Below are 12,117 nucleotides of genomic sequence, written 5' to 3' on the forward strand. Positions count from 1 at the left end.
CCCAAGCTCAGGGATTACAAGCATGCACCACTACACCCAGGTCTATATTCTTATTTAACTACAAATTCCACTTTCTTCTATATGAAGCTATCTTTTGGCATTGATCAGATTCCCATATTTTCATCTTTGTATGGTGCTTTTTCTTCTCTCCAGTATCTTTTGACAAAGTTCAACATCTTTTTGGTAGGTTTGGATTGCTGTCTTTTTTTTTCGGTTAAAATAGCCCTATGGATTTTCCCCATATGAAATCCATTTTCCCCATGATCTCCTGAATGTGCATCCATTTAATCTTTGTCCACATAGGAGCTGGGTTCTGCCACAGAAATAAAAATGATAAGGTTTGTTTTCAGGGAACTCAGGGTGACCTACATAAAGGCTTAAAATAAAAATGGGCTGAATGCTATGTGCCTAGTAGTTATCGAATTAAACCTGGAAATTGCAGATTCATTACCAAGTTATTTTTAAAATAACTCTTCATTTGAACCTTAAGGCCAGAATAGGAATTAGCCAGTAAAATAAAATGACATCGCTAGTTTTCATTTTTTTATAATTCATTGCTGATACCCTAAAAATTGCTTCAAAAGTTTTATTCCATGTTTACTTAATTTGAATGGGGCAGATGCTTCAGCAGTGGCATGAGCCTAAGTCATACAGGAGGAGAGCTTCAAGCTCCTATATGCCACATAAATACATCTTAATGTTACATGTAACCTACATTTTACATGTAAAAAGTCATAGGAATGTTGCTGTTATGCATTGACTTCTGCTCCTAACTCCTCAATATATGTTGGAGTTCTAACCTCTAGTACTGCAAAATGTAACCGTACTTGGAGATGGCATCTTTATAGAAGTAATGGTGTTAAAATAAGGTCAGCACAGTCAGCTTTAATACACTGTGTCCAGTAGCCTTACAGAAAGAAAAGATTTGGAAACAGGCATTCACACAAGGAGGACACCATGTGAAGAGGAAGGTAGAGACCGTGGTGATTGATGTGCCTTAAACTAAGAAATATCAAATATGGCCAGCAGACCACTAGGAGAGCGGCCTGGACCAGATTCTGCATCATAGCCCTCAGAAGAAGCTACCTGCTGGTACTTTGATCTCAGACTTTCAGCCTCTAGGATTGTGAGAAAATAGTTTCTACTGTACATGTTACCCAGTCTGTGGCCCTTTATATTGAAACCCTAAAAACTAATACAGATGCCTAGCAGAAAGCAAAGTGATTTTTTTTTCTCTGGAAAATGAAACTTTCAGAGATAAAACTGATTTGTAAATCAGAAATAAAAGGTGTGAGTTTATATACAGATTTGGAGGGAAATACAAAGAATAAATAACCATCATATCATATAAAGGTTTAAATGAAAGGTAACACTGTCCTGAGTTAAATAAAGTGACTCCAAAAACAATGGGCCTTGCTCCCACCATTAGAGCTTTCAAGGCAGAGACTAAATGTACCCAGCTCATGTTTTTCTTTCAAGCCTCCATGCATCACCAGGTGTGAGATCAAATTGCTTAGAGTTAAGCCTTTTTCTGATCTTCAACTCAATAGTGCAAAAACTAGAAGAACATACGGAGTGAAAAAACTTCAAAGAAACAAAATTCCATCTTGTTTCCATGTAAGCCTTGTTTCAGAATATTTTTCATAACAAACCTCAGTGAAATATACATCCATTCCTCTAGGGATGCATGAATACACCCACAGCTGGTTATAAATACAAAACTAAGGTCAAGGAACGGAGAATGGTTTCATTGTCTGCAATAGCATTCTCTGATTGGAAAGAGCCCCTTGGGAATTCATTACTTAAGTCCCACCCCTAGACACTGCTGCTGCTCTCACTCATGATTATCAGACAAGACATTGCCCCGGAGTCCGTTTGTTCTACTAAGCTGTGGACAGCACATGTGATCAACCAGGTAAAATCCTTTTCCTCCTCCTTTTATATTTGATAACCTATTTACCAGTATACTGTAGGCATGATCTATAGAGGGGTTTGCATGTTAAGTTCTTTGGAAATGTATAGTCAGAATATTTTAATCATGAAATTAATTTCCATAAATATAAAAATATCTTTGAATAAATATACATAAGCCTGAGATAATCAGTGTCACTCTCTGACACAGATTGAATATCTATCTAAAGCTATGTATTATCTTCACATGGAAATACAGAGTTTTAAGAGTAATTGATCATCGTGATTCTCTGGGCATATACTTGTTTAAAAAGACTGTTTCTATTACACAGTCCAAAATGAAATTATTTATTCAGTTTAAAGCAGATGAAACTACATTTTACTTTTGTTTCCAATTTTGCATTATTTTGTTGAATAATCTCAGTTTGGACATCAGAAGATTATCATTGCTTTTTTTGGAAATAATGGTTACATATGTTTAGCATTATGTTAAGTTGAAAAAATAATTTAATATCCTCTTTGTCAAAAACCTTTTTATAGAATTTAATCGAGATATATTAAGCAAATAATTTACCTCTTATGCAATTAACTAATTTATCAAATCAATTTAAGATATTCCAAGGGAATACATTACCAAGATTGTCTAAAGACTCAGCTTCTTAAAAGTCGTAGCTGCATGCATAATCAACAAGATTACAAGTGAAATGATTGGTTGCATTTGAGGTTGGTTGATAACTGAATTAACAGCAGGCATGTTTTTCCTTATAACAACCTATAACACTAATGGATAAGCTAATTTTTCTTTCCTTAAGTAATTGTATGGGCATCCTGAATTTAAAATCACTTACATTTACTCAGTTGTTTTCAAACAGGACAAAAGTCTTGAACATGTATACCTGGGAGATTTACATTGTCAGTATTATGTAGAGTACAAGCACCTTTCAGTATAAGTAATTAAAACTTACCACACATCTCTTTTAATGTTATATTTAATATGTTATCTATTATAATTTGCAAGAAATGCAACATTAATACAAGTTAATCCTATGAACTCTAATTATTATATTATCCCAACTATTTTGATTCAATGACTTCCTTTCTGTTTTCATGTCCTTTTTCCATATCCATTCCAAATAAAATATCGAAGTAAACATTCACTAATCAAATGGTTTAAATCAGTGAATCACATACATGAGTTACTATTTTAATATTGCTAAGACTTATAAAGAGAGATAATATTAACATAGTAAATAATATATTATATTCATGATACATTTGTAATGGATATCATGGTAATGAATATAATGAGTGAGAGTGACTGAGCCCAAAAGTGAAGAATGTTAGAAACATTACATAGAAATAAATGACAGTGAAATTCAGAATCCCAATGCCTTGTTGAGAAAAACCCAAACAATATTGCCAAGAAGAAATTATTACAAGTATTAGACTGTATGTTTTTAGTGTTTCTTATGTCAGTCAATTTTCAAAACAAGAATTTTGTAAAACAGAAGCACATAGTCTTTGAATAATTTAATGCATTCATCTTTAATTATCTTAAAATTCCACGTTTACTTTATTATAAAAACAGATGTGTTATCTCATGTATTGCTACCTAAATAAGCTTATTTTCTTATATCTTTAAAATAAATCTTCAATTTAGCCTGTAATTCAATTATGTTATTAGTGGAAAATGTTCTGTTGACAAATAGAAAATTACATTACCTTGAGATGCTTTTACTGAAACAAACTTAGAAATAAAGGAGAACACAATGTCCTTCCCTTATAATCTTCACAAAATTGGAAAGTATAAAATACCAAAATTCTGAGAAATGTAGGAAATTTAAAAATTGTGTTTATTTTATTTTACTTTATTTTTCTTTGATCACTTAAAGTTATCTTTATTTTGCCATAATGTGGTGTGCTTTTTTCCTACATAGCCCCTTCAACTTGTCCTAATTTTCATGTTATTTGAAGTAATTCTAGACCCATTGCATTTCACTAATAAATATTTTGTATGGATCCCTAAAACATAAGATCTCTGCTTCAGAACACAACAATACCATGACTGCAATTTAAAATATAAATATCCTTCATTGATAATAAGTGTTCAACTATCCTGTCATCTCCTACATGTCTCTCTTTTTAAAATATTTATTTAAGTCAAAATCCAAACAACGTTCATGCATATCAACTGATTGATTCTTTTTTATAATTCTCCTAATCTAAGAATTATTTTCTTCTTCTTCTTCTTCTTCTTCTTCTTCTTCTTCTTCTTCTTCTTCTTCTTCTTCTTCTTCTTCTTCTTCTTCTTCTCCTCCTCCTCCTCCTCCTCCTCCTCCTCCTCCTCCTCCTCCTCTTCCTCCTCCTCCTCCTCCTCCTCCTCCTCCTCCTCCTCCTCCTCCTCCTTCCCCTTCCCCTCTCTTATCTTTTTCTCTTTTTGAATTTTGATGAAAAAAACTCTGGGTTTTTGTCTGGGACAATTTTCTTGTTTAGTGTTTGCTGATTATAGTACTATGATATCATTTCGTGTGTGTGAGTGAGAGTGTGTGTGTGTATTCAGATTCTCTATTTGGCTAGAAACTTCAGAGTTGGTCTTGTGTTCTGCTATGAGCAGGCCCTCGGTATGTGATTATTTCTCTGTGTGTGATATCAACTCAATGCCATGGATTTCAATTTGTAACATAAAAATGTAGTTAATTCTAAAATATTGTGAGTACACTAAAGCAAGATGGGGGAATGATCCAAAATTAAATATAAATATCACTTCTCTAAATAACTTTCATTTCATATTTAATAATTATAATAATTAAATCAAAACTAATAATCCAAACACTAGAAAATAAACTTTTCAATTAGATGACAAAACCGAGGCTAGGTAGAATTAATTTAAACAACAGGCAACTGGCAGCTGAGTAAAATTAGCAGTCAGACTCTTGATGCTCCTTTTTTTCATCTTCTATGTAGACTTTTCAAATTTCTAATAATTTATGCAAGTCTGCATTCCATACCATAGTTAGATAAAATTAGTTGTCTCATAGACCTCTTATTCTATATATAATGCAGTTTCAAATCTTCCATGAAGCCGTTCCAATTAAAAATAGATCAGAATGTGTCTATAAGTTGTTATTTACTTGGTCCTAGTGAAGTTATGAGATGTATTTTCAGTGGGTATCTGAAAGAGAACAAAATGCTGACATTAAGTAAAAATATCTTCATTTGATGTGCAGCATATACACTTCACCCATCAAATCAGCATCTACTACAGCCTACTCAGAACCTCATGTTTATGCATTCTGCCATTCCATTCCAGTTATTATCCTCCCTGATGAACACACACACACACACACATACACACACACACACACGCGCGCGCGCACACACACACACACGTGCACGCACACACACACACTGCAGTGTAAAAGACTGTGATCTTTATCTTATTGTACATATGTAAACTAAGAGTTGCTTATTTTAACTTCACTGAAAAAATATAGAATATCCAGGAGAGTTTTTTTTACTAGTTTTAACATGGTACTATAATTGACTCACATGTCCAAAATAGCAATGTGAATGAAGACCAAACAGTTAATCAAATGATTAAATGAAAGAAGCAATACACATTACTTCTTATGAAGGCCCAGTTTACTTCTTATGTTGTTCTTCTAGTTACAAAATTATCCAATGTCAACTATTATAAAAATTAAGATGTGACTGAAGATGTTCCATTTGAATGTTGATAATCTGTTTTAGAATTTTAAAGTTATATCAATAAATTTGGTAAGAGCTCTAATAGTGAGTGTAATAGCATTAAATATATGGCTAACAAATATATAGTGGATCCAATAAACCTGGCTCTAATAGTACATGTGTATTAACATTAAATACATGGCCAGAGAAAGTCCAAGGGGCATGTTAGACAGAGTCTAAATTTTCCTAATTCTTATCATATACTTTATATACGAAATAAGTTCTGATCTATTTTCAAACAAATGAACATTGAAGAAAAGAGGAGGATAAACCTCTATCACAAAAAACTTTGCATTTAAAGTTCTGAAATTATTCTTTTGTTCCACACTTGGGCATGTAACACCATAAGAACAATTTTCATATATGATTCTAAAATAATTAACTCTCCCAAGACTCATATTACTAAGACATTGTCTATGACAGGTGTTTGGTAAGAAAAATTTCTTGAGCTTCAAATTCTTAACACAACTATGATTTGTGTGAGTATGTAATTATTTTTAGTTCCAGGAAGCCAGGGTTTGGAAAGAAGCCTGGAGGTCCTTAGGATAATTTATGAAGGAAATAAAACTCATTTGAAAGACTCCCATCTTTCTCTCACTGTGAATCCTGTTCTTTCTGCCTCTTTTATAAACTCACACTTTCTCATTTAAACACAGTGATCCTGAAAACCCAGTTCTGCTCCTCTGCTAACCCCCTTAAGAGTCGGTGTTATCCTGTCCATGAAAATACCAGCTAGCTTTTTGGAGGAATCTGATTGCCAAAATATTTTCACAAGCTGGGGAAATTCTACAGATCCTCTATGGCAGAGCCTGAGAAGAAAGTTGCTTGAGGTGGAGTATTTAGAGCCACAGGTTCTCAGGTACTCTATCAAGGAAAGCCCCACTATTTCTTCCAGCTATCTTGAGCCTTACATCCTTATGAATTCCAGAAGGCAAAGTAGTAACAAAACAGAAGGCTACAGTTAAGAAATCCAGCTTTATCTTTAAAAAGAATAAAGCAGCCATGCATGGTGGTGCATGCTTTTAATCGCAGTACATGGAAGGCTGAGACAGGAGGATCACAGTCTTGAGGCCAGCCTTAGCAACTTATAAGGCCTTCAGCAACTTAGACCCTGTTTCAAAACAAAAAGTTTTAAAAATAGTCTTGATGTGTAGTTCAGAGGCAGAATGCCCCTGGGTTCAGTCCCCAGCACCACACATATAAAAAGAACATAGTTTTGGAGTGAGGCAGCCACCCTATAATTGACTATAATATTTGATTTTATTGAAATTAATTTATATATTTTCACTTCCCCAATATCATTTTTTAACTCTTTCCCCCAAAAGACACAGAGTGGGTCTTTTGCCATAAATATATTAAAATTTTATAATTAATGGAATAATTACACTCATAAGACATACTTACAGAAGATACATGCATCAGAGAGTATGTATATAAAAGGAGACTTTTTAACACCTTATTTTTGTAGATATTTTTAAGAAATTAAAGTTCCAATGTGATAATAGGTTTCCCACTAGATTTATTGAAATCATTTTATTTACATCTACTTAACATTTGTGAGTCTACAAGAATGTTCTTTTCTATTTAAAGATCTTTAAGATACTGCATTGCATTAAACCACAGGCAGTTTTTGGCACTGTGTTAACGATACATATTTTCAGAATTAGTAATTCTTCTCTATTTGAGAGTATGTTTATGTTTAAATATGTATTTCTAGTAGTTACACGCATATCTTTCACCCAGATTTCTTTAACTCAACAAATGTCAAAGCGGTTCAACAAATTCACTGCATGCTCCTTACTTTCCTTAATTGCTTTTTTAATGATTACATAATATTTTCAAGACACAAGATAAATGATAAATTTTAATACTTATTTGACTTTCATCTCATTCATTTTCAATATCTTCAAAATGCCAAAAGAAAAGCATTTTGATGAATTTTTCAAAAATTTTGAATGCAAAAATAAATTTTTTTGAAAAAAATTGCTAAACTTTGAAAAAATAACTTGAAATAATGAAAGATATGTTAATTCCTTCTACCTAATTGTTATTTTGATTATACATAGATTCTCTATTCATTGCTGTTGGTATGACACTAAAATACTTTCATGAAAATAAACACAGAATAGAGATGTCAGGAGAATAGTCACCTGATAACGTGCTTGTGATTTTAGTTGAAAAAATTATTAAAAGCAACTAAATGTGCCTTTGTTCTGGGGAGGGTGAGGGAGCTTCCCTGTGATTTTTTTTCTAGTGATCTCAATGCTTGTGACTGAGTCAAAGAAATAATGATTATATTTTATAAAAGATCCAAAGTCATTCCACTCAGATGATAGAGTTTCAAAGGGAGCAAGGGTGTCTATAATCTGTTTATGACAAAAGAAGAATTTATTCAGAAATATGTAAAAATCACAATAAATTAGGACACAAAAATTTAGTCAATCAACAGTTGAATCCAAGAGGAAATCCCACAATCTACAAGGCCACTGGGAAGGAATAGTTAAGTAAAGTCAGTTAAACTTTGCATGAAATCCAAAAGTAAAGTAAAATAAAGGCAACCCTAAAGTTAGATGTTTGCTTCCAACTTGCTTAAAAATTCTTTGCAAAACTCTCCAAGTATTAAGTGTTTTGAAGGTGGTCAGAATATTTACTTGTAAACCTAACAATTAAGAATCAAAAATTTACTGGGTCTAGAAGAAAAGCAACTGCATAAATAAAACATCTATTAATAGACACAAAGGAAAAGACTCATGCAGAAAAATGAAGAATGGAGGCAAAGCACAACAGGTGAAATTCTCTCCAATTATAGGTAACAAAAGGGAAAGAGAAGAAAGTATATGGAAAAATATGATAAACTATATCAATTGGAAAGATTGGAGCAAGGCATCATGTAGCTTCTAAAAACTTCAGTCAAAGCAATGATCATAAATGCAAATTACAGAAAATACTAAATTGGATGTAGTGCTAAGTAGACCAAATAGGAAGGCCTAGGCAAAATCAATATAAGGACTAAATCTCATAATGTCATTGGGTTTTTTGATTGTTTAAATTAGAAGGTTTTATATTCAGGATTCAGGATTGTTTTTATTCTGTTTTTCTCTTTATGATGTAGTAAGAGAGTCTTCACATAAGTCTTCTCTCTCAATTTATTGGTCTGTGTTTTGTCATAATATCTCAAGTTCATACTGTTGTACACAACACGATAAAGTTCTTTACCTACTCCACAGCTTTCCATCAGGGATGTATAGAGTTGATTTCCTGATTAATTTATACTGTATAACTTCTTAGTGTAGTTCATTTAGGGAAGCAAATATTGCAGTCCTATTTTGTGCTGAGAAGAAGAGCTTAAAAATATTTGATGGACAGAACTAATGGCTATCACATGTTCCCAGCTGATGTAAAGTAGATACAGTTTCTAATGCCCCTAAAATTGATGAATTGATAAGAAAACAAAAGATCTAAATATTTGGAGTTAGAGATTCCAAATTCCATCTTCAAAACACCTACTTAGCTAATGAGATAAAATCTGATGATAACTTTTATGAAAAATTTTATCTAACAGGAACACAAAGTGAGTGAGTACTGCTACAGTGCAACTTTGGAAGAAATTTTAACAGGTTTACTGTCTCAGAATGTAGAATCTTATTCATATGCAAAAATCACATAACAACCTATTTCTCAGAAAATTTACTCATTGTTAAGCAGCATACACACATGTGCACACATACATATGAATTTTAAGAACACATTAGTATTCTTTTACTCAAACTAAATTATTCAATTGTAATTAAATTATTAAACTAAATTATTATTATTAAATTAAATTATTAAAGTTTTCTCTATATAAAAATAAATTAACATTTCCATAAATATTTAATCATCATTATTTAAAATTTGAAAATAATATAACTTCCAAAAATTAATATAATCCTATTATACATAGATAGTATAATTGATGTTAATATATTTGATGTACTTTTTCATTTTTTTCTAAAACACTGTCTATACATACTTTTTTAAAAATTTAAACTCAAGTGTATATAAGTGTGTGTGTGTATGTGTTACTAGTAATTAGACCCCAGGAGCATTCTATCCCCAAACTACACCCAGTCTTTTAATTTTTATTGTCTTGAAAAAAGATCTTTCGAGGTTGCTGAGAATCTTACATAGTTGCTGATGCTGTCCTTGATATTGTGATCCTCCTGTTTCAGTCTCCCAAGTATTGGGATAACAGGTATGTGCCACCATACCCAGATGTAATTCTTTTAATCTAGTTTTGAAAATATGTGCATTTATCATACATATTTAATGCTCTTTAAAACTGAATATATATGTATATATATGCAATATCTGTTAGAAAATTTATATTAAAACTTCTGCATATGTGTGTGGTGCTAGGGATGGAACATAAGGACTCATGCATGATAGAAAGGGCTCTTTCACTGAGCGGAATCCCCAGCCCTAAAAACCACAGATCTGTGACAAAAAAGTAGCATATTTCATGTGTTTTCTGTATGGGAAGAAATGATAAATAGAATAATTCATAAAATAATAAATGTGCAAATAATCAGCACACAAATCCTCAAAGTTACCATTAAAAAAAGTGGAAATTAGCCAGGCATGGTGGCATACGCTTGTAATCCCCATGCTTGGGAGGCAGAGACAGGAGGATCATGCAGGTTGGAAGGCAGCCACGCTGGCATAAGAGACCCTGTTACCAAATAAAATATAAAACAGGTCTGGGAGTATAGCCTGGAGGTAGAAGGGCTCCATCCCCAGTACCACCAAAAAAAAGGTGGAAATTAAAGATAACTCCTTATAATTTAATTATAGCTTCTAGTGGATTCTGTGGTGCAAAACGAACTTGACATAAGTGAACATTCCCTTCAATGTCACTGTTAAAGAATACATGCACTTTATTCACAATTATTCATCTACCTATCCCAAAGATGTCAGAAAGATCTAATAAAATTTCCCCAAGAAATTGAAGATCTTAGAAGATGGAAAGATCATCTATGTTCATGGATAGGCAGAATAATTATCATCAGAATAGCCATACTTCCAAAAGTGATGTAAGATTCAATACAATGCCCATTAAATTACCAAGATCATTCCTCACAGACATAGAAAAATCAGCCTTTAAATTCTTTTGGAACAACAAAAATACCAGAATAGCCAAAGTAGTTCTCAGCAACAAAAACCATGCAGAAGGAATCACAGTACCTGACTTTATACTACAAAGTCATTGTAATAAAAACAGCATAGTACTGGCACAAAAACAGATACATAGACCAACAGAGCAGAATAAAAGACTCAGAAACAAATCCACACAATTATAGCCAATTGATTTTTGACAAAGAGGCCAAAAAATACTCTGGAAAAAAACAGGGCCTCTTCAACAAATGATGTTAGCAAAACTGGTTAACCATATGCAGAAAAAAATGGAAATAAATCTCACTTTCTCACCCTGCACAATAGTCAATTCAAGATGGATCAAAGACTTGAAAATTAGACCAGAGACCTTGAGGCCCGTTGAAGAGGGCACAGGTCTAAGACTGTAACATATAGGCAGAGATTTTTATCTTTTTTATCTTGTTCAGAAAATTTTTGGCACAAGAAACCAAAAGGCAAATCAATACATGGGATTGCATGAAACTGAAGAGCTTCTGTATAGCAAAGGAACCTCAATTGAGAGCCAACAGAATGGGAGAAGATTTTGGCCACCTACTCCTCCAATAGAGAACTAATTTCTAAAATATACAGAGACCTCAAGAAACTCAGCACTAAGAAAACAAATAACCCAATCAAAAAATGGGCAAGTGAATTAAATAGAAACCTCCTGAAAAAAATTCAAATGGCCAATAAATGCCTGAAAAAATGCTCAAAATCATTGACAATCAGAGATGCAAATCAAAACTACCCTGAGATTTTACCTAACTCCAACTAGAACAGCAATCATTCAAAACACAAACAACAACAAATGTTGGTGAGGATGTGGAGAAGTGGGAACTCTAAATCATTTTTGGTGGGATTGCAAATTAGTGCAATCACTTTGGAAAACAGTATAAAGGATTCTCAGAAGAATGGGAACAAATTTACCATTTGATCCAGCAATACCACTTCTGGGTATCTACCCCCCCCCAAAAAAAAAGGAAACCAAACTACCAAACTAATGCATGTGTATCTATGTTCATAGCTGCACAGTTCACCATAGCCAAACTATGGAACTAGCCAAGATGTCTATCAACAGATAAATGGATTACAAAACTGTGGGATATATATACAATGGAATTTTACTCAGCCATAAAGAAAAATACACATCATTTATAGGGAAATGGATGGAATTTGAAGACATTATGCTAAGTGAGATGAGTCAGTCACAAAAAATAAGAAATTGGATGCTTTCCCTAATATGAAAAATCTAGGGATAAATGGGTAAGAGGAGGAACTCTAGATGAA

The sequence above is a fragment of the Muscardinus avellanarius genome (assembly GCF_963383645.1).
Source record: "Muscardinus avellanarius genome assembly, chromosome: 14".
Taxonomy (NCBI): domain Eukaryota; kingdom Metazoa; phylum Chordata; class Mammalia; order Rodentia; family Gliridae; genus Muscardinus; species Muscardinus avellanarius.